A 22,987-nucleotide genomic window follows, 5' to 3' on the forward strand; every position below is an offset into this window, starting at 1 on the left:
ACACGCACACACACACACCCATGCAATATTCAATATTAAAAGCTTATGCATATATCCAAGACAGAACACTGGGAGGTAACAAAATATGAAAAAGAATCCTATAGTGAAATAAACATGAGTTAATGCAAGACAATACAATTTATACTCTTAAACTAAGATAAAAATATTACTCAGCTTAATTGTAAATTAAAATTAAAAATTGTAAATGTTTGCTGTCCCATTCATGGTCTTACTTCCTTCCAAAGAGGTCTTTCACAAATAAGAAAAAGTTAGAAAAAAAAAATCAAAGCCATTGGTAAGTAATGTCTGAATCATAAAAGGTCTCTCTGCCCCTCCTGTTTCAATATATTTCTGTAGGGGGCTGTAGTTACCATGTATAGTCTTAATCAAAGGAACTTTAAAAATTGTAATTTCCCCTCCTTTTTGTTTTACTCCTTCTATCCAATTTCTTTCTATACATCTTTAATTAAAGGCCCTGAATGGGAAAAATACTTTTTTTTTTTTTTTCCTGGAGAAAGAGAGTGAAGACTGTGCACAGTTGATATAGGATGGGGTAGCAAACATTCCGTCCCAAGGGAAATAATCAAACTTATCTTGTCATCCTGTGAGCATATATGGTTTTCCCTCGGGACAGTGTTTTCTAATAATTTGTTGCTAATGGATCCAAGAGGAACCTTACTGCACATGACTCAGTTCAAGTTGCCTTTTAGGGCTTCCTATCTCACCTCTGTTTCATGAGAGTTCCATGTTGCAAGAAACCCTAAATATTTTACATTTCTTCCAAGGTGGAGATCGCTTCCCAACAGCCCTGCAATATCATCGTTTGACTTCTGTGTGAAAATTTCCAGGGAAAGCATGTTTGCTGTTCAGCAGGCATCATATTTCACTTATAGATGTCTTCACTTTTAAAGAAGAGCTCCTCTGCAATTTCTAGCCCTAATCCTGTGTTAAGGGTCTGGTTATGGAGATAAGGCAAGGGTTTTATTATCCTGGGGCAGGATTTCTCAATCTTTGCAGTAATGATGCTTTGGGTGGGATAATTCTTTGTGAGAATATGCTTTGCGCTTTAGGATCCTTGGCTTTTCCCCACTAGATACCAGTAATACCTCTCCCTCCACCTGCTCACTTCCCTCACTAGTTGCAACAATGAAATATGTTCTCTTGGGGGAGGGGACTTATCTCTGGTTGAGGTCAACTGTCTGGAGAAGGAGAATGTAGCTAATGTAGAGCAAACCCATGCTTCTAATCTTTTATTTCTGTACTCATTTAGCATAATCATTTAAAGGAGATTACTTTAGATGTATGAGGAGGACCGGGATTGGATCTTCTAAGTGGGTGAGTGTGGCACCACCTGATATGACTCAGTATGCCTGATTCTACATTCTCATGACACGAAGTGCTCTCCGGACTAGTAAATTGAATAGATCTATAAGATTCTCTCTTCACTAAAATTCTGTGAACTTGGGACACCTGGGTGGCTCAGTGGTTTACAGCCTGCCTTCGGCTCAGGGTGTGATCCTGGAGTCCTGGGATCAAGTCCCATATCGGGCTCCCTGCAAGGAGCCTGCTTCTCTCTCTGCTTGTGTGTCTCATGAATAAATAAATAAATAAATCTTTTAAAAAATTCTGTGGACTTAAGTATGACATAATGAAAAAGTTTAAAGATGAAACATCCCATCACCTCTGCCACGGCTTGATGTGGCCCTCTACTTCTCAGATAGACACCTTGGATTCTGGTTTTTCATTGAATATTTTGCTCATTTCACAACCTGCTGTCCTATACCCCATCACTAACTTTGAAAATGCTTGTGCATTTTTATTAGAATTTATATTAGTGTTTTTTGTGCTTTGATTAACAAATTCCCCTAGTTTTGAGTAGTCTTCCTTAATCACCTTGTTCTCCAGGAGCCTTATTATTTTTAGTGATGAGTTTTGTGGAATAGAAGGTTTCTTGGAATTGCAGATACTGTGTTACACCTTTATGACTGGTAGTTTAAAGAAGTCAAATAGTATAAAAAGGACTATAAAAATAGCCCTGGATTTCTGTCTCAAAACCTTTAAAACCTTTTCTTCATCCCTGGTGTTCCAAGATTTCAGGATGTGCCTTTCTGTGAGTCCTTTTTTCATTCATTGCACGGGGCACTCAGTGGGTACTTTTAATCTGGAGTTGTATGCCTTTCACTTTAGAAAATTTTCTAGTATAATTTCTTTGATAATTCTTTGCTCACCATGTTTTCTAGAACTTCTATTAATATAATGAAAGCAGAAGAAGATTTAAATGAAACTTCCGTGGTTATGTAATACAAACTATAAAAATAGAAGTGAAAGGAGGCTGATGCCAGGTGTTAGCCTAAGAGTCGGCATATATTTGTTGAAAGTTCATTGCAAGTAAGTCTTGCTGTTATTTGTTTAAATTTTTCAAAAGCTAAAAGTCAGAATAGCCAAAAAAAAAAAAAAAAACCTTAGATCATTTCAAAAAGTTGTTATTTGCAGTGTTTGAGCAAGAAGAAAGTAAAAGTACTAAGAGTTACTAGGAAATGATGGAATTACACTGCCTAATGAAAATGAATAAGATGGGTGCATTCAGGTAGTATGCTTCTTACCAGCCATTGTAGCTACCCTCTAGTTGCTGGGGGTGTGGGCTAATAAGTCACAGCATCCCTTTTCTAGAAATCTGTCCTGGCCCGTTAGGAGATGCCTCTTCTGATGGTAATGCACCTACCTCTCCAGGCTCAGACAACAACTGACTGATATGGGGGTAAAAAGGCTGGACCCTTGCTTCAAAGTGGGATTGATTCAGTGGCACAATGTGTATTTTAGGTTTAGTCTGGGACCAGATGGAAGGAAGTCTCCAATTGAGACCAGGGTCTTGAGGAGATTTTGTGTCCTGTCCTACCCTGCTTTTCTGCTCTCTCCTAAAAACTCCGCCTTAATCTATCACTTGAACGGGATTTTCCATCTTGGACTCTGGTATGGGGGTGCCCAACCCAAGACAGCAATTATGCCTTTAAATTCAAAAAGCTCTTTTTTTTCCTCTCTAATTTTTATAGTTTATGGTTTTTGATACGTGATTGTGTTATTTTCAAAGGCTTGTTCTGGTTTCTGCATCCTCTGTATTTTCTTTTTCATCTGTTTGCATGGGTCTCTCCTTTATAATAAAGACTTTTCTCAAATATCTGGTAATTTTTGTCTAGCTATTATTCTTTTAGGAAGGGACACCAAAAATCAGTTTGCAAGGTCTGTGTGCATGTGGACTTGCCTCTGCTGGATGTCATTTGTAAGAAAGTTTAATGGCCACTGGCTTATCATTAGATATGCCCAAATATTTTATCATTTGCATGGTTCATTTTCTCTGGAGAATGGTTTCCTTCTCTCTGTCCTATGTAATGTATGCTTGGTTGCATGGTAGGTATTCTAGAACAGTGGGAAAGGGCCTATAGAGTCATTTTTTTTAGTGAATAGCTTTTAGTTCATCCCTCTGTTAAAACCCAGTGGCTTATTATTGCCCATGTTTTTTGTTTGTTTGTTTTTAATTCAGTATGCTACCTCATAGAAAATACTCAAAGTGAAACCAAGGCTAAAAAATTGTGGGCATGCGTGGGTGACAATAACACGAGTTTTTAAAGCCTCAGTACCTTATTGAGGGGCACTTGGATGGCTTAGTGGATTAAGTGTCCAACTCTTGGTTTTCAGCTCAGGTCGTGATCTCGTGTGTGATGAGATCAAGCCCCGCCACCCCCAACTCTGTCAGGCTCCATGCTCAGGGGTAGTCTGCTTGAAGATTCTCCTCCTCTGTCCCTCTCCCACTTATGCACACTATCTCATTCTAAGATAAATAAATCTTTAAAAAAATCTGCAATACCTTATTGAATGGATTAACATGTTTGCCCCCCAAATTTTTACACTGCTTTCATTTATATTATTTTTATTATTGAAGTATAGTTATATTTGTTTCAGATGTATACTATAGTGATTCAAAACTTTTATACCTTACTCAATGCTCACCACCATAAGTATAATCACCATCTGTCACCATACAATGTTATTACAATATTGACTATATTCCCTTTGCAATACTTTTCATCCGCATGACTTACTTATTTTAAAACTGGAAGTTTGTACCTCTGAATCCCTTTCATTCATTTCACCCATCTCGTCAATCCCCTCCCCTCTGGCAATCACCAGTTTGTTCTCTGTATTTAAGGCCATTTCTGGGTTTTTTTTTTGGTTTTAGATTCCACATATACGTGAAATTTTATGATGTTTGTCTTTCTCTCTGATTCATTTCACTTTGTAATATTCTCTATATCCAACAATGTTGCTGAAAATGTCAAGATCTCAGTTTTTAAATACATTCGGTAGGCTGCCTTTTTGTTTTGTTGGTTTCTTTTGCTGTGCAAACCTTTTTATTTTGATGTAGTCCCAACAGTTATTTTTGCTTTGGTTTCCCTTGCCTGAGGAGACATATCCATACATGGGTTTCTAAGGTCAATGTCCAAGAGATGATCACCCATGTTATTTATGGTTTCAGATTTCATATTTAGGTCTTTATTCATTTTCAGTTTATTTTTGTGTGTGATTTCATTCTTCTGCATGTAGTTGTCTAATTTTCCCAATACCACACATTAAAGAAAGTTTTTCCTCCATTGTATATTCTTACCTCCTTTGTCATAGATTAATTGACCATAAAATTGTGGGTTTATTTCTCGGCTTTCTATCCTATTCCATTGATCTGTGTGTCTATTTTTGTGCCAGAACCATACTGTTTTGATTACTGTAGCTTTGTAATATGTCTTGAAATCTGGGGTGGTAATACCTCCAGCTTTTTTTCCCCCCTATATTAAGATGATTTTGATTACTCAGGGTCTTTCTTTTGTGGTTCCACACACATTTTAGGATTGTGTGTTCTAGCTCTGTGAAAAATGCTATTGGTATTTTCATAAGGATTGCATTAAATGATAATATAAAAGATAGCTTTGGGTAATAGCAACATTTGAATAATATTTATTCTTCCAATCCGTAAGCCTGAGATATCTTTCAATTTCTTTGTGTTGTCTTCAATTTTTTTCATTAGTGTTTTATAGTTTTCAGACTACAGTTCTTTCACTACTTTGGTTAGGTTTAATCCTAGGTTTCTTATTATTTTTGGTGCAATTGCACATGGGATTATTTTCTTGATTTCTACATATGCTGCTTCATGCTACAGTCTTTTTTAAAAGTCTGTTTTGTCTGATTAGTATTAGTAGCCTGGATTTGTTGCTGCTGTTCTTGTTCCACTTGCATGGAATATCTTTTGCCATCCCTTCATTTTTAGTCTGTGTCTTTAGGTCTTAAGTGACTCTCTGCAGGGAGCATATAGGTGGATCTTGTTTTATTTTCTTATCCATTGAGTCATAATATGCCTTTGATTGGAGCATTTAGACCATTTATTATTTTCTGATTGTTTTTGTAGTTTTTTTCTTTTTCTCTTTCTAGGTCCCCAGTTTGATGGCTTTCTTCAGTGCTATGCTTGGATTCCTTTTTCTTTACCATGGTGTTCATTATCTTATGTGTATAGCAAGCTATATGTAGTTGATAGTCACTTGAGTCTCAACACATCATAAAAGCACTAAAATTTTACTCCCCCCTCCATGTTTTATGTAGATGATACCATATTTTTCATCTTTTGTGCATCCCTTGACGATTTTTGTAGATACAATTTATTTTACTACTTTCTTCAGTGCTATGCTTGGATTCCTTTTTCTTCATTATCTTATGTGTATAGCAAGCTATATGTAGTTGATAGTCACTTGAGTCTCAACACATCATAAAAGCACCAAAATTTTACTCCCCCCTCCATGTTTTATGTAGATGATAGCATATTTTTCATCTTTTGTGCATCCCTTGACGATTTTTGTAGATACAATTTATTTTACTACTTCTATGTTTTAATCTCCACACTGGATTTGTAAGTGATTAGTCTACTACCTTTAATATACACTTGCTTTTACCAGTGCAATTTTTCTTTTTATTACTTTCTTCCTGTTATGGCCTTTTTAATTTTTTTCCAATGAAAGAAGTCCTTTTAACATTTCTTTTAAACCTGGTTTAGTGGTAACAAACTCCTTTAACTTTTGTTTGAGAACCTCTTTAACTTTCCTCCAATTCTAAATATTAACTTGGTTCAGTAGAGTATTCTTCGATTATATCATGCCACGCCTTCTGGCTTGCAAATTTTCTACTAAAAAAATCAGCTGATAGCTTTATGGGGTTTCCTTTGTATGTGGCTCTCTTCTTTTCTCTTGTTGCTCTTAAGACTATCTATCATTAATTTTTGCCAATTTAAATATTATGGTGCTCATCTTGTTTGGGGTTCTCTGTACGTCCTGGACTTGCATGTATATTTCCTTACTCAGATTAGAGAAATTTTCTGCTATCATTTCTTCAAATAAGTATTCCAACCTTCCTGCTAGGATCCCTATAATGCAGATGTTATGAGGCTTGATGATGTCACAGAAGTCCCTTAACTTATTATCATTTTTTAAATTATTCTTTTTGTTTTTATATTACTTTATCTTGCAGGTTGGTCTTATGCATCCTCTAATCTGCTGATTTCCTGTTGTGTGTATTTCAGTTATTAAATTCAACTCTGAATTTTTAAATATTTTCTCTTTATTGAAGTTCTCATTGAATCATCCATTCTTTTTTCAAGACCAGTGAGTATTTTTATGGCCATTACTCTGAACTTTTTATCAGGCATACTGCAGATCTCCATTTTGTTTAGCTTTTTTGAGATTTTTGTCTTGTTCTTTTATTTTGGACATATTCCTCTGTCTCTTTATTTTATCTAACTCTGTTTCTTTCTGTGTATTAGATCATCTGTGTCTCCTGATCTTGAAAGTAATGGCCTTGTGTCGAAGAGATCCTATGGTGCCCTGTATTATAATCCTTCTTGGTCACTAGAACATGGTGCTCCAGGGGCATCCTTTGTGAAGGCTATGTGCACCCTCCTATTGTGACTGAGCTAGCTGAATGAACTGCTTGATCTGCCACAGGTGCACTAGGCAATGTTTGCTTCTGGTACTATTGAGAAACCTGGCTGTAGCCACCATGGGTTTAGTGGTGGTTAGAGCCAGCACTTAGTCTAGCTGTCTGCAATTAGCTTTTGTGACAAGTGTCATAAAATTAGTCAAGAAATCTCCAAGTATATCATAGGTGCTTTTCAAACTACTGCTTCCATGCTGTGTCTCAGGTTGAGTTGTTTAGCTTGTTGGCTCTTTAAGGGTAGGAACTTGGTTTCTTGTCTTCTTCTCTCTTGTGGATTTTAAAAAATATATATATATATATATATATATATTTATTTGGCAGGCAGGGAGAGCATCAGGCAGAGAGAGAGGGATCTGGACTCAATCCCAGGACCCCAGGATCATGACCTGAGCCAAAGGCAGATGTTCAGCCAACTGAGCCACCCAGGCACCCCAAGCCCTGCTGATTTTGAAAGCTCCCAGAGTTAAACCCACAGTGTTTCAAATCCAGACACTATGAGGACTTGTTTTCCCAATGCAGGTCCCCAAGGCCAGGGTTGCCTGATGTGGGTTCTGATCCCTTTGCTCCTCCATGTTTATGATGTCCCTCTTGTTTATGGCTGGCTGTGCTAATAAGGGTTAGGTCTCCAACTGTGTCACTGCCCCTCCTTTTTCTCATGTGGCTCTCTCTCTGCAACTAGCTACAAAAGATCTGTCCTGCCAATCTTCATAGCATTTTCAGAGCAATAGATATGGCTGTTGGTTTGGTGTGTCTGTGGCACAAGATGAACTCAGGATCCTCCTACTCTACCATCTCCTCATCCTTGCTCAATTTAAACCTAATATCTTTGCCTCCAGAGGCTCTCTGGTTTCATTTTTCTATGAAATAAACCCAACAATCTCCTGACAAGAGGAGAGTGGGGAGGAGGTAAGTAAATGTCTAATTCTTAGTATAGGAACTTTCAGATAAGCCCTGTGTGTTTTCAGGCTTACCACCCTAGTCATCCATCCTGCATAGACTTCTTTTTTTATTATTATCCTCATCATTACACATTTTGTTTAGACTAGATCTTCCTACAATATGCACTGCTTACTGTATGCTAGTGCAGGCCTAAGTTACCTAAATTCAAAATCTAGCCCTGCCATATAGTAGCTTACTATATAGGGCTTACTCTGCAAATAATCCTGTGAGGTAAAACTATTATTCTCACTTTACAAACCAGGAAACTGAGCACAAAGTCATTTGCCCAATTACATAGCTACTATATGGCAGGGCTAGATTTTGAATTTAAGTAAGTTGGCCCCCAAGGGTTTTGTTCTGAGCCACTATATGACTGTTGGCTCAGGGTTATGAACATCTGAGTTTTACTAAAGACAGAATTTGTTTCCAATTTTGTCGTTTTGGGGTAAATTCCAAAAGGAAATAGAAAGGTTTTTTGAGTTCCTTCTATGGTTATAGTTTTAGAGTAGCCATAGTTATTTTCCTTAAAGCTGTACCAACTGGTTACAGGGACAATAGTATTGGAACACTATAACTTGGAGAAAATAACATGCAGTTTCTGGGCATTTTGCTATTCTCTCTCAGTCCAAGCAAGCCATCTGATACTTTTTAATAACTTTATTCAATTATGGTTATACTTAGAGTTATATAAGTAAACTATAAATAAAGTGTAGGATATGACAACATTTGACAAATAAGAGTGAGATCATCATTGAAATCTAGATAATGAGTATACCCATCATACTGAAAGTTCTCTGCTCTCTTTTGCAGTCTCTCCTTTGTATCCTGCCCTACCATCCCCATCCCCTGGGGCCCATCGCTTACTGTTACTACTGATTAGTGTGCACTTTTGAGATTTTATAAAATAGAATCATGAAGTATGTCCTTTTGTTTTCTTTTTCTCAAAATAACTACTATAAGAGACTCATCCATATTTTTTTCACATATCAATTGTTTATCCCTCTTTATCCTAAGCAGTGTTCCATTGTATGTTTATACCACATTTGTTTATCCATGCACCTGTCCGTGAATATTTGGTTAGTTTCCAGTTTTTACTTAATAAAGCTGTTAGAAACATTTGTATATAAGTATTTTTATGAACATATTTTTATTTCACTTGGATAAGCTTTTGGGAGCAAACGAGATAAAACATAGGATAGATACACATTTACCATTATAGGAAACTAAGTTGTTTTTCCAAGGTAATCATGTCATTTTACATTACCATCAGTAGCATATGAGCATTCCATTTTCACTACAGTCTCATCAATATTTGGAATGATCAGTATTTTAATTTTAGACATTCTAATAGGTGTATTTCATTGTTTTAAATGGCCTGAGCACTTTTTTATGTGCTTATTATTTATTTATTTATTTATTTATTTATTTATTTATTTATTTATTTATTTTTTTGTGAGGCATTGGTTCCTCATTATCGAGATTTGGGAATTGTTATTTCTAAATTCTGGATACAAATATTTTATCACATATATGGTTTGCAAATGTTTTCTTTCTCACTTTACTCTTGATTACTGGAAATTTGTAATAAGTCAGGGGGTATAAGATCACAAAACTTTCTTTGCATTTCCATATAAATTTTGAGGAAATCACACAAAGGGCTTTTTTCTATCTAGTCCTAGGTCTCCTCTTGGGCCCTACTTGATAGTATTTTTTTTTTCCTTCCATTTCTGTAGATCTCAAGGACTTGGCCCTCTTTCCTCTCTAAAAATTGTTAATATCCCTCTACCTCTTTGAGTCTTTATCTTTGCAAGCCTGCCTGCAGAGTAAGAAGCTATATATTTCTGCTTTCTTCTTTCCTAATGTCCTGAAGATAAGCACACAGACCCTTTTTATTTTAGGAAGGTTAGTGCTAATCACTATGGGGAAACAGATGGTAATAACAAAAATAGCATTACCAGGAAAGTTACAAAGGTTCTAGAAATTTTACAAAACTCTTACAGTTGTATTCTCTGATCCATGGTTCTTGAATCCCTGTAGAGGGATAGCAATCAGATTTTTGTTTTCTGTTTTTATCATTTGTAGGTGGAACCCCTTATCCACTTTTAGCAATCTTTCTAATCAGAGAATACAATAAAACTGAAGACTCAATAAAGGCACTGTATTCTCTCAAGTGGGAAGTTTGTATCTCTGTAGATATTCAAACTTGGTGATAGCTGTAGTCTGTCCAAGAATGATTGATTAGGAGATCTCAACACAATTATTCTGGGGTTGTACAAATGAATCCATACTGGGAAATAGTTGGAAATAAAGGAAACTCAGGAAATCCTTGAAAATAGTGGAACTCTGATTCTGAATTTTGTTTAAGTGAGTTTCCAGAGGCTAGGAAAACAAAGCTCAACACTTGGAGTTCTCAGAAATTTGTGGATAGTTTTAGGGTTTTGCTGTCTCTGGGAACAGGTGAGGAGTGGGAGCCAATCCAGGATTGAAACAAAATATCCTATATAGTAGACAATGACGGATAGAATTAGAAAGGAAGTGTTGACCAGAATCAGATTTGAAAAGCCAGTCTTAATGGTAGACTGTGAAGGCAGAAGTCATTTGCTGTCACTAATTGTAAAGAACAGTGTCAAAAAGTCATGCCAGCAGCATTGGACAGTGTCCTTGAAGGTTTCTGAGTTTCAGCTACATGTGGTTCTGACTTTTCTTTCACCTGGTCTATCCTAAAGATGATTTCCTTTGCCAGTTGTCTACTTATTTACATGAACTCAGCTCACTTGAACCTGTTGTTTAAGTTCATAGATTGTCAGAGGTGGCATAAACACTATGTGATCCTCAACTTCAACCCCCTCATTTAACACATAATGAAAAAGATAAACATTTATTTAAAAAAGTGAGATGTGTGACAATGTATTGATCCATGAGGTATCAGGAAAGAGCACCCAAACAGGTTGACAGGCCTTGAGGAAATTCCTACTTAAGTCCTTTCTGGATTATGGATCTATCTTCTATGAAGACCTATCTGCCTTGTGTGGTTGCATAGTTTCAATACAACTGAGATGATGTTTGTGAAAGCTCTTTGCAAATTGGGAAGACAGCAGAAAAATAAAGTTTGAGGCTCAATGATACCAGAATTTGGAAAATTTGTGAAAGATTATAGGTAGGCACATATAAGGAAAAAGAAATGACCAGCAAGCTACAGAAAATCAGACACAACTGAGTATCAACAATGATCATCATTTGCTGCATACATACTACATTCTCATTTCATTTAATTCTCACAGTGACCTCTACATGATTCCCTCTATTTTAAGAATGGAGTGACCAAGACTCTGAGAAGTTAGGTGAACTCCCCAAAGCCAAGCAGGCAGAAAAAGCTGAGGCAGGATTGTAAGCCCGCGTGCCGAGCTAACTACATTGCCCTGCCTCCCTAATAAAAATAAAAGTTCTTTGAATATGTTTGGGCATACTGTATTGTAACATGATAGCCAGCCTACCACAGTAGGTCTGGTTTTATTTCTTACCAAGAGGTTTTCGGAGAGGTGAGTAGGTGCTTACCAAGGTGCTGCCCTAGGAGAAAGTGAGGGTTCAAAGAACAAAGTAGGCTTTTCAGTGGAGATCTCAGTCAAGGAAGATTTCCTCTGACCTACTGTTCGGAAAAATAAGCTATGAAATTGCCTCATTAAAGGGGGACCATAGAGCCTTCTATTTTACTGATAATGCATTTATGAGCACTGCAGAGGCATTGGCCCCATTGTCAGTCCAGAAAACTAATTAAGCTTAGAAGTGGCCTTAATGGATTGGAGAAACTAAAATCTCTTCCTTTTCCCAAGGTCCTAACGCCTATGCAGGAATATCTCATTAACATCAGGGTTCTGATTATGTAAGACCCAGGATTTGCTGTCCAAGGGAGGGGAGGAACTATTTTGAGATTCCAGGGAGAATGAAGAGGAAAGGAAAATTCCTGCAGGTGGGCTGAAGTTTGCAAATGGCAGAAACTGGAATTAACAGATTTTGACAAAAACTGATCTAGAGCCCATTACCAGATTTACTGAAAGGAGATCAAAATGAATCTTTTGGAGGCCTGAAGAATCTAGCTTAGGGCTTGCATCTTGGATTGATTGTGAATATTGAATGACTGACTTAGTGTGGTGATTCTAAACAAAGGGCTATTTTGCCCCTTAGGAGGTGTTTGACAGTGTCTAGAGGCTTTTTTATTATTATTATTATCACATTTTTTTTATTGCCAGTAGGGTGCTGCTGGCATTAGTGGGTAGAGACTAAGGATGCTACTAAACACCCTACAATATACAGGACAGCCATCCCCAACACACACATACACAAAGAATTATCCAGCCCAATTGTGAACAGTGCTAAGATTGAGAAACCCTGCACCCTAGGACAAACAGAAACTCTTAAGACAGTACCTGGCACAAAGTTAGCTCTCAGTAAGTGTCAGCTGTCGCTTTTATTACTACAGAGCCAGCACAGCACAAAACTGCTCTGGCAAGGAAACTACTCCTGCTGCCATGAAACAGCTGATTTTGCATGGTCCCAGCTGTTGAGCCAGGAACTCAGTCTGGCTGTAACTACTTCTGCTTCCAGAGACAGATTCCTACAAGGTTTCTGATTCTTGACATCATTAACTCCTGGGTCTACGTGGGTTGATGTAAATGACTGATGAAATATGGATCATGGATCATGTCCTAGCTGCAAGAGAAGATGGAGAAGAGAGTATCTGAGATTTTCCTCTTCTGTAATGGCATGTGGGACCTAGCTTCCTAAGACAAAGAGTCTCAAACAGAGGAAGGAATTTAGATAAAAAGAATAACAAATACCCATTACACTGCATTATCAAAGTCAATGATTTTGAGAAGAGTTTGAGATTCATTATCATGAAAACAGTTATCTTCCTATGTTGTTCTAAAACAGTAGAAAGTTTAAACAAGAGTACAACTAGAAGAGACATACTTCTGTTGTAATTTCATTCCACTGTAATAATTAATACACTTTTGATTTCTGCATTATCCTTGTTGATCTCCTTTGGCTGGGTTCCCTTCTTCTGGGAACGACATGGTTTTAATGTGTAGGACTTGCTCTCATTTACTCGATTACCTGATGATAATTTTTCTGAAATTAGAATCCTGAACTTAAAATGGTTTTATTTTCACCTTGACGAAAGAAAAGGCATGACAAAAGAAAAGGCTGAACAGAGTAGGTGTTCAAGTGTTACTAAAGACATAAATTAATTTCCCCTGCTGAAGCAAAATATAGAACATAATGATAATTTGCCTCAGGTCACACAAAGAGTCAGTGGTTGTGCCTGATATGGTGACTACACATGGATTTTCTCAGCAAAGTCCCTGTTTATACCCACTTTTCCATTCAGTTCTACTTAGATTTTCTAGAACAAAAGTATCCAAATTTGGGTGGTAAATTATAAGATCACTCTTGTCTAACCCTGATCTTTTCTCTAAGTTTGAAACTTAGTAAATGGTTGTTTTTTAAACTATAGGAAAGATATTTTCCAAATAAAAAAGAAATCAGTCTTCAGGCTGACTTGTTCCCTGTGAATGAGAAAGTGTGGAAAGCTAATTCATATTGTGAGAGTTCTCTCAACTTAATCCAGTGAGTTCTTGCCCTGCGATTCAGAAACTCAGTATTTCATGCCATGAAATACTAGAACAATTAAATAATCTAAAATTAAAGCACACATTTCTCCCCATACTTGTCCATTTTCCCTGCAGATGTTTAAATAAATGATCTTATTTATTATCTATCAGGTTAAGGGAATGGAACTGGCTCTCAGTCATAACATTCTTAAAGCTAAATGAGATGGTCAGTCAGTATTTGGACATAAAAGAAATATGAAATTACCTGATAGATCTTGCAAGATACACTGAACTTGTCAATGTTTTTTGTTTCTAGAGGAAAATCTTCTTCTGCACTTTGAGTTTGTGCTGAGGCTCAAGACTTACCTACATGGGTCAGTAGAAGATAAACATTTATGCATTTATACATGCAGTGAGTATTTATTGGGTATTTGCTATGTAATAAGTACAATTCCAGTTGCTAGCAGACACTGAGATGGATAAAACAGTATCAGTTTTCAAGTATTTTTTGATATATGTATAGGGCTGAAAAGCTGGTTTTATTTTCTCATAGAGAAGTAAATGAAAGGAAATAAAGTTTGAGAGATATGCAATTTTGAAAGGGCTTAAGCTTATGTTCTTAAGTTTTTAGATCATCTCATGTTGATCTTCAGAGGTACCTACATTAGGCAAAATCATCTTTCCTGGGAGGGCTCTCTTTATTTTTCATAAAGCTCCATGTTATTCACAAATACTGTGGTTTAGAAATTATTGTAAATTGCACTTTTGTTCAGAGGGGGGAAATCCCTTTTGGTTTGTTTCAAGGAGTAGAACATCACGTAATTCTAGAAATAAAAACTCACTCTTCAGATAACATTTTGGTATAATTATGGCCTTCACCAAAAGCTATATCCATTAAGCCAAATTATTAGTAACACTCTCCCATGTGGTAAATCCTAAGTGCCATTTGGTCACTTACTCTGGTGTATATAGCTTTTAATGGTACTAAATATTTGATAGCAACAAATCTCCTTTTTCATGTGAATGCTAGGCCTGATTCTCTTGTTTTTGACTCAAAAGAGAGGGAGACAAGTGTGACTGCTCTCCTAGGAAGAACAGTCTTAAGGCTTCTACTAATTAAACCATTGGCACATTATTGAGGTTCATAAGACACTGAATTATACCTTAGGAAATAAAACATGCTTGAAACAGAAATGGAACAATTTCAAAAGCCATAAGTGTGTCAAGGCAAAAAAAAAAAAAAAAAAAAAAAAATTACCATGAGAAAAGGAAGCCAGAACAAAGATCTTAGAGAAAACGAGACTGTTGGTAAGCACTGACACACAGAGGAAAGCTCGACAGACAGGAGAGGTCAGGAAGCGGGCAGAAAAAGAACCTGGACAGGATGATTTTTTTTATGGCAGGATTTAACTTTAGGCTGCAAATAATCCCTGTTAGGAATAAATAAAGATATTTATTAAGCAAGGAAAGTAAGAATAATACATTCTTATTAAAGAAGATATAAATACCTTTTAGATAGAACAAGAAAAATTACTTCTCATTAGACCATTCCCTCCCAGCCACTAAGGATGTTTTTGTAGAGTTGATTCCAGATTTAATCTGGGCATTTTAAAAGCATGGTTTCAATCAAGTCTGTATCATGTGGATTTTTTAAATTTAACATTACAATAATAAGCATTTTCTACATTAATTATGCATTTATTTTATTTCATCAAGAACATCAACCATAGTTTCCTTCAATAATTCATACATAATTATACCTTTGAATAAGCTCACATTATTATAAATCATTCTGCTATTAACATCTTTGTACTTAACACTACTCCTCCATCATATTGTCACTTAGAGGGGGAGCAGACGAAACATGGACTGTGGATACAATTAGATAGGATTTCAAGTCCTGCCACTTAGCTTTTGATCCTACGCAGTGTGTCTGACTCCTCTTGAGCCTTGGTTTCTTAAGAATGAGAATTAGTAAGTATGAATTGCTTAGAACAGTTGTTGGCACATAGGGGGTGCTCAGCAAATCATGGTTACTGTCAATATTGTTATTACTATTAAGCTTGATATTAATGGGGACTCGAGTAAAACTATCTCTTGTAAGGTAGGGAAATCATGTAAGGAAAACATGAGAAATTAGTTCAGATAAGTTTGTAACCTGACTTAGGAAATTGGAGGGTCTGCTCAAACCCTGACCCCAAGCCTCTAGAGGTCCTCCTGCCTCCTTTTCCAGGAGCTGTTTAGAGCAAGAGTGTTTAATTAATGAAAGCCCTATTCTGAAGAAATCAATAAGTCTTTTTTTTTTCTCCAGGTTAAATAACTTTTTTGTTCTAGACCATATGTTTCTCAGACTAATCTTTTGAATTTTCCCTATAGTTTTGCACTTATATAGAAATAATTTCTACTTAAGGCTGTGATATTACTCCTCCCCCCACTCAGTCCCTACCCCAAATAAATAACTCCTAGTCTGGGATTGAAAATAAAAATTTGAAAAGAAAAAGAAAAACACATTAAGAAAGAAAAATTTGAAATTGCCTAATCTCAGAAAAACAAAAACTGTATAATTGAATCCTAATTCCCAATTTAATCCTAGCACAATGCCCTAAAAGGCCAAGACCTGAAAGGAGACTGCATAAAATACTTTGATAGGTATTTTATTACTGAAATCTTAATATATGTATTTTTGCATTCCTATAAGTCCTTCAAAGATTTATTCTCTCAATTATCAATCAAAAGAACTCATAAAGGCAGAGCCAGTGGACCAGGCAGGATTAGAGCTGCCTGGGAAGACAGATGCAGTTGCCACAGCATCTGAGCTTTAAACCACCTTACTCACTGCTCATTCCTAGGCCAAGTGACAGCTGACAGACAGAGTGGCTCATGATGAACCATTCAGATTTTTTTTAAAAGCCACAGTCTCTGCTTCTTAGGAATCAAGCCAGTTAGCCTCAATCATAATTAAGTCTAAGTCTTGTTTGTGAGAAGTCACAAACCTATTTCCATTAAAGAAAAAATAATAATAAACCTAACAAATGGAGTGCTTAAAGAGTTATTGAGATACTTTTCAGAGAAAAAAGTCAAAACCTAAAAAGAAAGGACATGACCTTGCTAAAATTTTGGCAATTTTACTGAAATCTATAAACATTGTTATACCTGCTTGGAGTTGGATATTAATTTGCTTCCTTCCTAGGAATAAATGGCAGTAGTGAAGGGTATTCAAGTTTTGTAATATTTTCAATGAAGATGTTGAAAGGCCTTGTAGATTTGCTTTTCCATGGGCATATCACAAACGTCATTGACTTAATTAAAATATTTACAATATTATTTTAATATGTAGAATACATAATATATATAACACATTAAAACATAATGATGTATACATGATATTAAAGCTATTAGCATAGGAAATTATAAAAACCAATCCTTTTTCTAATACTGAAATATAACATAGTTTCTTCTCAAACTCATGTACCATTGGGGGTGAGTTCTAAAATTTTAGATTTGTTTTCCTAACTTCCAGTTTATCCTACCATCTATCATTAATTTTATATAACATATATACAGTAAAGTGACTTCCTTCATAAAATTCAGTTTTAATAAAGAAAGTGAGAAAAAAGGGACCAGAACAGGACACAGGCTATATAAGATGAGTGAGGGAGGGGGCAGGTGTTTGGGGGTTCAAAGTTGATGTTTAAAAGGAGCCACTGTGGGATACCTGGTGGCTCAGTGGTTGAGCATCTGCTTTTGGCTCAGGGAGTGATCCTAGGTCTGCGGATGGAGTCCTGCAGCCTGCTTCTCCCTCTGTGTCTCTCATGAATAAATAAATAAAATCTTTAAAAAATAAAAAAATGAAATGAGCCATTGCTAAAAGACTGTAAATGCTGTGTTTTTCAAACCATAGATATACTGTATATCTGTTTTGTGCTATATATTCATCTATGCTTTAAACATAAAAAAATGGTAATCTTTTTAACACCTTCCTCCCTTAGGGATGCTGTTGCGTGATGTATTGCTTCCATTGAGAATCCATGTTCTGTGTGAAGATACTGTGGCTTAAGAGGAATTGTGTTATATCATAAGGAACTGGCAAGAGTGCCAATTGATACAATCTTTGAATGGAAAACATCAGAGCCAAAGTCCTTTGTTTTGGATTTTACAGAGCTGGAAATTCCAGTGTAACTCAATCCCACCCTTCACACTGCTGAGAGCAATCTCCTGTCTACAGAGAAGGGATTTTCATTACTCATGAGACTCACTCATTTATTTATTGATACTTACTCATCAGTTTCCATGTTGGAGGTTAAGGTAGTGCCTATCACCTGGCTGTGGAAATGTTAACACTTTTTGTAAAATGAGAAGAAATATGTTGGGTACTGGTATTGTTAATATAGATTTTCAAATTAGGCTTTTGGTGGTGTCTTTTCATATGATCCAGGTCAATACGGCCGAGATCTTCTCAGTAGTCTTAGATTCCAACCGAAAGAGTTAGAGGTATGCTTCAGGTTTGGTGTGTGTTACGGACTAAATTGTGCTCCCCAATCCTAACCCCCAAAAGTACCTCAGAAGGGAACATTATTTGGCTATAGAGTCTTTACGGTTAAAATGAGAGCATTAGGATGAGCCCTAATCCAATATGACTGGTGTCATTATTACAAAGGGAAATTTGGACACTCTTCAGTTTGCTTGGGCTACCATAATAAAATATCAGAAACTGAGTAAACAACTGAAATTTATCTTCTTACAATTCTGTAGTCTAAAAATTGAAGACCTAGGTGCTATATCAAGCTTGTTGTCTGATGATACTTCTACTAGCTTGTAGATGGCCATCTTCTCATTGCCCTCACACAGCTTTTCTTCTTTATACATGCAGAGAAAGAGATCTTTTCTTGTAAGGACACCATCCTATCAGATTAAGGCTCTATCCTTATGACCTCATTTAACCTTAATTACCTCCTTATAGGGCCTATCTCCAAAGAAAATTACCCTGTGGGTTAGAGTTTAAACATAAGAATTGGTAGGGAGCAAAATTCAGTCCATTAGAGACACACATAAAAGAAGATGATATAAAGAGACAGAGAAGGAACACTGGAAGGAACCTACCCTCTTGACACCTCAATTTCAGATTTCTAGCCTCCAGGACTCTGAGGCAATAAATTTCTGTTGTTTAAGGCAGACCTAACAGACTAATCCTGCATGCCCTTCATGATCTCATAAAATAGAAGTGATCTATGTTAGCCTCATGGTCATTACACTGAGACACTTAAGGCCTGCCCACTTAAAGGAGCAAACGAAAAATAAATTAAGCATAAGTCTTCCAAAACAAATTTTGGAATCTTTTAGCAGAATGGTATCTGGTACATCATTCTCCTTTAGGCAAACATATTCAGGTTTTGCTGTTACCGTGAATAGCTATCCACCACTTGGGCATTATGGAGCAACTGCTCTGAGAGGAAAAGGAAACTGTGGAAGCCTAAGTGAGCATCAACAAAGCCAAGGTGGGTATTTCTAGGGTTGTAGGAAGACCCTGAACTCATGCCCTCTATGGACACACCAAATATACACTTGTCTAGAGAGAAATTCTTCTTGAAGAAGAACTGACATATGACTGAACAGCCTTTGCACAACAAAAATAGACCACATAGAGAATGGCAAGAGAGACATGGTAACAGAGGGAACCCAACCTCTGATAATGAGAACTGTAGCATGCAGGGATGATACAGGGGCACAGGAAAAAAAAAGCTATGGTTTAAAGAGCAACTAGAACTCCACCAAATGGCAGGTGAGAATTGGGAACTCCAGATTGGAGGGGTTAGTAAATGTCCTAATTTACATTTCACCACCACCTTGATAGTGTAGAAGAGGTAGGCCTACTGCTTCAGTGAGCCCTGGATTCCTAGCCCTCACTACTGTAACTCCTAGCCCACACTACTGTAATGCACAGTGGGATGCCCTTGGTCAGCACTCATGGCTCCAGCCACCTCATCAAGGTGACACAGGTACAAAGCACTCTGAAACATTTCAGACCCATCTCACTTTCATTCTAGATGACTTGCCAGGACATTCCAGTACAGAATAACCTGGTACGCCCCCACTCCCCCAGTGTGTGCCTTCTTCAGTTCCCATCAGCCAGAGTAACCAGGCACATATAAGACTATTCCTCCAAGTTTTGGAGAAGTAGCTGCTCTGTCTAATTCGTAGAGACACACAAAAATCAAAATGAAGAGACAGAGGAATATGCTCAAAATGAAAGAAGATAAAACCTCAGGAAAAAAACAGAAATGAAAAGGCCTTAATTAGAAGAAAATTATGAAAGAAAAAAATCTCCTGAGTAAAGAAAATGTACAGTAAAGGTAGGAATCACCAATAAATCTAGTATGAAGGTTAAAAGACAAAAGCAGTAAAATCAATTGTATCTATGTAATAATTTTAAATAATAAAAATATGTAAAACATGACAACATATACATAGAACATGAAGAGGGGGAGTAAAAATGAAGTGCTTTTAGAATGTATTTCAACTTAAGTGACCATGCACTTAATATAGACCACTAAATACTTAGGATGTTATATGTGAACCTCATGGTAATGGAGGACCAATAATAGATACTCAAAAAAGAGAGAAAGTCATTTAAGATAGCATTAAAATAACACTAAAGAGGGCAGCCCCAGTGGCTCAGTGGTTTAGCACCGACTTCAGCCCAGGGCATGATCCTGGAGACCTGGGATCAAGTCCCACGTCAGGCTCCTTTCATGGAGCCTGCTTCTCCCTCTGCCTGTGTCTCTGCCTCTCTCTCTCTCTGTGTGTCTCTCATGAATAAATAAATAAAATCTTAAAAAAAAATAATACTAAAGAAAGTCAATCATAATGAAAAAGAGCAGGATAATAAGGAACAGAGAAGAACTACAAAACAACCAGAAACTAATGAACGAAATGGCAATAAATACATACCTATCAATAACTACTTTAGATATATATGGACTAAACACTCCAATCAAAAGACAAAAGGTGACAAATTGGATAAAAAAACAAAAACAAAAACAAAACCCAAGACCATCTATAGGCTCCCTACAAGAGACTCACTTTAGACCTAAAGACACATATAGCCAGGGTATCAATGCTACATCAGAAATAATAGACTTTAAAACAAAGACTGTAGCAAGAGACAAAGAAAGAACTTACGTAATGAAGGAGGGATCAATCCAGCAAGAGGATGTAGTAATTTTAAATAGCTACACACTCAACATTGGAGCCTCTTGATACATAAAGCAAATATTAACAAACATAAAGGGAGAATTGATAGTAATACAATAATAGTAGAGTACTTTCACACCTCACTTACATCAATGGATAGATTAGCCAGACACAAAATCAATGAGGAAACGGTGTCTTTGAATGACACATTAGACCAAATAGTCTTAACAGATCACTATAGAACATTCCATCCTAGGGATCCCTGGGTGGCGCAGCGGTTTGGCACCTGCCTTTGGCCCAGGGCGTGATCCTGGAGACCCGGGATCGAATCCCACGTCGGGCTTCAGGTGCATGGAGCCTGCTTCTCCCTCTGCCTGTGTCTCTGCGCCTCTCTCTCTCTCTCTCTGTGACTATCATAAATAAATAAAAATTAAAAAAAAAATTAAAAAAAAAAGAACATTCCATCCTAAAACAGAATATGCATTCTTTTCAAGAGTACATGGAACACTCTCTAAGATAGATCATATTAGGCCACAAAATAAATCTTAATAAATTTAAGATGGTTGAAACATCAGGCATCTTTCCTGACCACAGTAGTATGAAACTAAAAATCAATTGCAATAAAAAAAAAAAACTGATAAAAACACATAAAGGCTAAACAACCCATGGGTCAAAGAGGAAATTTAAAAATACATGGAGACAAAATGGAAACACAGTGCTTCAAAATCTTTGGGATGCAGCAATAACACTTCTAAGAGGGAAGTTTATAGCAATAAATTCCTACCTCAAAAAAGCAAAAGTATCAAACCATCTAAAATTACACCTGAAGTAACTAGAAAAAGAAGAATAAACAAAGCCTAAAGTTAATAAGAGGATGGAAATAGTAAATTTCAGAGTGGAAATAAATAAAATAGAGACAAGATAAAAAACAAAACAAAACAAAACAAAACAAAAAAAAGAGCTGGTTCTTTAAAAAAAAACAAACAAAAACAAAAACAAAATTGGGATGCCTGGGTGGCTCAGCAGTTTGGCGCCTGCCTTTGGCCCAGGGCATGATCCTGGAGACCCGGGATTGAATCCCATATCAGGCTCCCTGGATGGAGCCTGCTTCTCCCTCTGCCTGTGTCTCTGCCTCTCTCTGTGTGTCTCTGATGAACAAATAAAATCCTTAAAAAAATTGATAAACCTTTAGCCAGACTAATTCAGGGAAAAAAAAAGGACCCATATAACACAATAAAAAATGAAAGCAGAGAGTAACAATGGACACTGTAGAAATACAAAAGATTATAAGGGACTACATGAAAAACTATATGCCAACAAATTAGACAACTTAGAAGAAATTGATAAATTCCTAGAAACATAATCTTCCAAAACTGAATCAAGAAGAAATAAATAATCCAAATAAACTGATTACTAGTGACACAATTGAATCAGTAATCAAAAATTTCCGCCAAAGTGCAGGACAAGATGCCTTTACCTGTGACTGCTACAAAACAGAGAAGAGTTAATAGCTATTCTTCATAAATTATTCCCCTTAAGCTATTCTCCTTAATAGCTATTCCTTTATTCTAGAAAATAGAAGAGGAAGGAAAGCTTCCAAGTATTCTCACATTCTATGAGACCAGTATTATCCTGATACAAAACCAAAGCCACTACAAAAAAAGCTACCGGCAACTATCCTCAATGAGCATAGATATAAAAACTCTCAACAAAATATTAGCAAAGGACAATCAACAATGTAGGATCGTTTACTATAATAAAGTGGGATTTATTCTGAGGACAAAAGGATGGTATTTACCAAAATAAAATAATTAATTTAAATAAACCTATGCACCCCTATGTTTTATGCAGTACAATGTACAAGTGCTGTGTTATAGAAGCAACCTAAATGTCCTCTGATTGATGGAGAAAGAAGATGTGGTGTACATATACAACAGAATATTAATCAGCCATGATAAAGAATGAAGATCTTGCCATTTGTGACAACAAGAAAGGATCTAGAGGATATTATGCTAGATTAATTAAGTCAGAGAAAGACAAGTATCACATGATTTCACTTCCATGTGGAACCTAAATAAACAAACCCCCCAAAAATCAGAAACAGACCCATAAAAACCCTGAATAAACTGGTGGGTGCTGGGGGCAGAGGGAGATACAGGCTTTCAGCCATGGGATGAACACATCGTTGGGATGAAAGGTACAGCATAGGAAGTATAGCCAAT

At 36.6% G+C, this 22,987-nt stretch overlaps 1 long non-coding RNA gene across 4 annotated transcripts in view; it reads right to left on the bottom strand.

The window, feature by feature from the left end:
- The window catches only part of LOC112672043 (uncharacterized), a 176,425-nt gene that overhangs the window by 21,181 nt on the left and 132,257 nt on the right, over window positions 1–22,987 (bottom strand). For 3 of the 4 annotated variants that reach the window (XR_004803165.2, XR_003143995.3, XR_004803166.2), the window contains exons 3-4: window positions 13,840–13,940; window positions 12,430–12,672 (exon numbers count right to left, since the gene is read on the bottom strand). This is a non-coding gene — a long non-coding RNA (uncharacterized LOC112672043). Of the gene's footprint in view, window positions 1–12,429; window positions 12,673–13,839; window positions 13,941–22,987 lie in introns of those variants that run through there. The other variant, XR_007413798.1, reaches the window with a different exon arrangement.

The sequence above is a fragment of the Canis lupus genome, chromosome 10 (assembly GCF_003254725.2).
Source record: "Canis lupus dingo isolate Sandy chromosome 10, ASM325472v2, whole genome shotgun sequence".
Taxonomy (NCBI): domain Eukaryota; kingdom Metazoa; phylum Chordata; class Mammalia; order Carnivora; family Canidae; genus Canis; species Canis lupus.